Below are 5,094 nucleotides of genomic sequence, written 5' to 3' on the forward strand. Positions count from 1 at the left end.
TCATGCTACCATTTTTTAGGAATGACTTGGGCAACTGTGCACAGGTCTCCCCTTGGAAGGTTTGCTTAGCTCCCCAAGTATTGCCTCCTCGCCACAGGCCATTCAGGGTCGCTGTCCATCACTGGCAGGTCCTCAGCCTTTGGCTTAAGGCCCTGCCCATAGTAAGAGGAGTCTCAGCTATTATTTCTTAAATGGATGAGTGACTCAAGTGAGTCCATGCTAAACAGTAGCAGATGTAAAAAAGTTCTTAAAGAAATATAAACCAATTAACTTGCTAATTATGGAAACTGTGTTGCAACTTGGAAAATGCTTCAGGACAGCTGAACAGAGTGGGGGAAACAGGGGTCGGGACAGCACATGTATTGGGATTGCAACTAGGTAATAAGAGCTGTAGGCACATGGACATAGCAAGGAGTGGGGGGGGCAGGGGGCAATATTCTTGTCGTTGCTGTTTCAGACATGACCTTGTGGACATGTTGATCTTTTCCCATCTTGTAATGTCCTTTTATAACTTCTAAAAAGACTAGGGGAAAACTTTGTGGGCTTTAGAGGTAGAATATTTGGGTACCAGTCCCGGCTTAAGTGTCGAATAGCCTGTGACCTCGTACCAATCACTAGAGCTCTTTCAGCCTCAGTCTCCTCATCCATTAAATGGCAAAGATAATAGCTACCTCGCAGAGCTGTTGTGAGGGCTGTATGACCTCATGCATGTGAACAGATTTTTATAAACTATAAAGTTCTCTATTAATGTAGGATGCCATTATGACTAAAGTCGCTTTTGTTCCCTAAGAGAAATCACCCTTTTCATTGCCTCCAAATCGTGGTCACCTCCACGGGAGGCAAAAGTAAGTGTAAAATCACTGGGACACCATTTTAACCGTGCGTCCTATGATAACGCTACACAAACCTGATGTGTAGCTCTCTGCGAAATGGTAGATTCCACAGTAGGTCAGCAGAAGGAGCCTCCAAGATCCTAGGAATGATTGCAAAGGAAACCCAAGATGAAAAAGTCTCCCCATGTAATCAAATAAGGATGGTCCCAGTAAACCTAGCACCAGCACTCGAGTGTTAATTATTTACTTTTCAAAAGTGAAAAACTATGGAAGGAAAAAAGAAGGAACAGCTTTCCTTTTATCCCCCCTAGCCATACAGTCCTTCCCCCATCACCACAACCATGAGTGATTCAGTGTATGTCCCCTAGGGGAATTTATGCATATGTAAACAACTTCTTTAACCGTTTAAAACATTCCCCCAATACACCTTGGTGCTACTCTGTCTTGTGCAGCTGTATTTCATCTACCGATTAGGTATTCCTTTATCTAGGAAATATATCCACTAATTCCTTTCCAATGAAGGAGCCTCCAGGTTGTTTGCCATTTGCTTCTATGCTTCTGCCTTGAGCCACAGTAAAGAGGTGGGCAGGAAGCTCCTCAAGAGCAAACCCGCCTCTAGATCCCACCGCTTGCTCTTCTGATCAATGAGACATGCCTCTCAAAGCCATTCAGTTATTTTTCTGAACTTCAGTTCCAAAACCACATGGCTCAGAGGACCTAGTTCAGTCAGACATTTTTCTTAAAAGTCGGTCTAATTTTGTGGTTAAGAGTCTGAGGCCACACTGCCTGGATCTAAGAGCTGAGTCTTCCCACTTATGATAATAGTACCTGCCTCCTCGGGTTTTACAAGGCTTAGTGGTTATATCTGAATACAGTGACTCTTAGGCCCAGCGTCGTTCATTCAAAGGGCATTTGGGAAGGAGTAGCTTAAACAATAAAAGTCATGTTTATCTCAAGAAACTATGTCCTAGGAGAGTGATTCTCAAAGTGGAGTCTGTGGACCAGCGGCATCACCTGGGTACCCATGCCGTCTGTGAACCTCTTGACTCACAGATATACAGGAGGTGAGGCCTAGCAAACTGGGTTTCAAAAAGCCTTCTAAGAAATTCTGGTGCACACTATAGTCTAAGAGCCATTGTTCTGAAGTGTAGGCTATGGAAAAAGGTAGTTCTTAAGCACAGTTATGTCTTCAGTACCTGAAAATACCATTCTTTTGGGGGGAGGGGCACCATGAGTTGGTGAGATTTTACTTATGAGAAAAGTATGCCCGTAATACTGTTCTCTGGATATCAAAACTAAAATGTTTTCTTTTAAACCATAATCCTAAGAGCCTCTTAACTCTTACTTGCTACAAATTTGGTGGCATTTACAGATTCAATAACAACAGGCTTCAGCATTCTACTTAAAGATATAAAGACAAATTCAAACTTGCAAAAATAAATTCATTTCTAGATACAAAATAGAAATTGACCCCTATGTTTATTTAACCTTAGCCTTTTTTATTCTTTGATTCATTCATTCATTCATTCATTCATTCAGAAAACATTTATTGAATACTAACTACATTTCAAAAGCATCCCAGACACTTGGAATTCTGAGAAGAATAAGACAGTAAGAGAAAAATATTCCTACCTGTAAATCCATTATGCAATCTGGTTTATACTGTACCTGTTCTCCCAAATCAGTGTTCCTTCCCTTCTTGTTCCAGGCTCCCCTGAGTCTCTTCATCAAGAAAAGTCACAGTGCTGTAACATACGTCAAATCAGTCCAAAGGCAATTCCAACCATGGGGGGTGAGGTGTTTGAGAGGGACCCTGAAATGCTATGTGGCTGTGGTGAAGGGTAATGTTTAAGAAAGAAAACAGTACCAACATAAAGGCCTTTCCCTGCAAACCTTTAGGGAGTGTGGTTTCCTTTGAGATTCTGGAAGCTACTCTCAGCATTTCATAGATTACGAAACCAGAGCCTTTGTCATGCCTTTCCTTGGGGCCACCAATATTGGTTTTTTGTTGTTGTTGTTGTTGTTGTTGTTTTTGTTTTTTACTTTCCTTCCCCACAAAACCAGTGTGAATTGGCCTGGCTGAGTTCAGAGTTGGTGGACAACTTGGCCACAAACACATCAACATGGGAAGAGTAATTCGGCAGCATCCGTGTTGAGGCCCAAGTGCCCCACCCTGATGCTTTCTCTCACTGGCTTCAAGACACTTAGCTTGCTCCCAAGTGTGAAGTAGCAAAGATGTCTTCCTGGTGAGAGAGCACACACTTTGCCCTTTGCTGCTTGATGGTGTTACACAGATGTGAACAAATGGCCTTCACCTCCCACGTCCATGGCAGCCATACTCTTAGAATAAACAGAGAAGATTCTCACTGCAGACTTTGTGCAAGAGAACACAGGAGGAGACCAAGTGGACAGCATGGGCAGGCCAGCCTGCTTGGGTGGCTTCTCCATTGTGCTATCATGAAAAAGGTGTGTGTGCTGTTTCTGGATTGTGCCGTATTTGTTTACACGTCTCTCCAGTAAATAAATCTTGGCCCCATTCAGATGATATAGTATGCTTCCTGACCTAGAGAAACCTAATGATATCTGTGCTCACATGTGTCATGCAGAAAACTTTTCCATGCTCTAAGAAAAGGTCCTCAGACTCTAACTCTGAACATGATAGACTTTATTTGCAGTTAGTTTCCTTCAAAAAGATCCAATGTGGACATCTTCCAGAAAGTGTCTATTGAGAAGAAGTGAGGTTTAAACCTATCATGATTTGCTGCAGATGTCCAAAATCACTTTTTCCCCTAAAATGCTGGTTTGTTTGTTTTCATTTTGGTTTTTTGAGACAGGGTTTCTCTGTGTAGCCCTGGATGTCCTGGACTCACTCTGTAGACCAGACTGGCTGCAAACTCACAGATCCACCTGCCTCTGCCTCCCTGAGTGCTGGGATTACAGGTATGTGACACCACGCCCTGAGCTGGTTTATTTCTTTTCCTCATATTTTGTCTCCTTAGCCAATGAAACAAATTCACACACTGCATTTAGTATTTTCAAGCATTGTCTGCTTGGATCTATTTCCTGGTTTTCCTCTTTAAATACGTGTGTTGTCTGCACAAGTCACTTTAGGCTTCATCATGCTGGAGTTAGGCTCTGATCACATTCTTTTTCTACTGACAAGAAAGTGCATATTCTGTGGTTAATTCTAACACACACTGCACACACGTGCACAAACATACCCACACAAATACAGATACACTCACATATACATACCTGCACATACACACACTTTAGTCAAGTTACAAACAGAATGAAATCAATGTTTCCCACAAGAAAATTAATTGTACAACTATTGGGTTTTCACCTGTCAGTTTAGACCGCTGTGGCATTGGATGAAAAGGAGGCCCACTTCTAACCACTCTGCAATAATAGAGTATTTTATATGAAGTCAAATCATATTTTGCAATTTTTATAAAAAATATCAACTTTCTGTCACCACACATGTGACAGAGGAAAAGTAACTAATGGGTGCTCCCTTTGGGGGACTCATTTTCTCTTGGGGGAGGCGGGGCAAGGATAAAAGTGAAGGAAGTAAATGGTTCCGCTAGGTCCCTGACCAGGTCTGGGTTTCTGGAGAGTGAGAGAACACTCTGGTGGTGTGTATTTGGGGTGCGCAATGAGCATAGAGAAGTGAGGATTACCTGGCAACATCCCCTGTGGCTGGGGTAAGGACTTTGGAGATTGTGGACCAAATACACAAGCCAACTCCACTCACTGGCGCTCAGCACTGTTTTTACAGCCGGTCATAAAAGAGAAAGTAAAGGTTCATTGTGAAACAGTTGGCACACATTTAACAAAGGTTAAGACAAGCTGGCACCAGGGTAAATTCACACCCATTAGCATCGGTCTCAGTAGTGATCCGGTGGTAGAGGGCACAGCTAATAAAGAACTTCAAAAGAAGAAAGAACAAATTACAAAGTGTAGATCAGTGTGTGCGGTATATATTTTCAGCTATGGGGGAAACTAGCTTTTACTTGGAAAGATGAGGAAACACCACTATTAGCTTTAGCCTGGCGTTCCACACACAAATGAATTTCACACAATGACTTTTGCTATTAAGTAAAAATAAAAATAAAATCACTTCGTTACCTCTATACTACTTGACTTTAAAAAGAAATAGAATGACAGCTGTTGAAGTCTGGGAGGAAGGTTAATCAGCCAGGTTTGTATTTGTAAATACTTCTCTTGTGCAGGCAGAAAGTCTTTAGATCTTTTTATG

General features: G+C 42.1%; 1 long non-coding RNA gene across 1 annotated transcript; it reads right to left on the bottom strand.

Moving 5' to 3' along the window:
* Positions 1-915: 915 nt before the first annotated feature.
* On the bottom strand, positions 916-4,587 carry LOC311582925. Its single transcript, XR_014774315.1, has 3 exons — positions 4,517-4,587; positions 2,502-2,578; positions 916-973 (listed from the first exon to the last, which is right to left on the bottom strand). It is a non-coding gene; the product is annotated as an uncharacterized lncRNA (long non-coding RNA).
* Positions 4,588-5,094: the final 507 nt, after the last annotated feature.

Source organism: Acomys minous, assembly GCF_964271855.1.
Source record: "Acomys minous genome assembly, chromosome: 14".
Taxonomy (NCBI): domain Eukaryota; kingdom Metazoa; phylum Chordata; class Mammalia; order Rodentia; family Muridae; genus Acomys; species Acomys minous.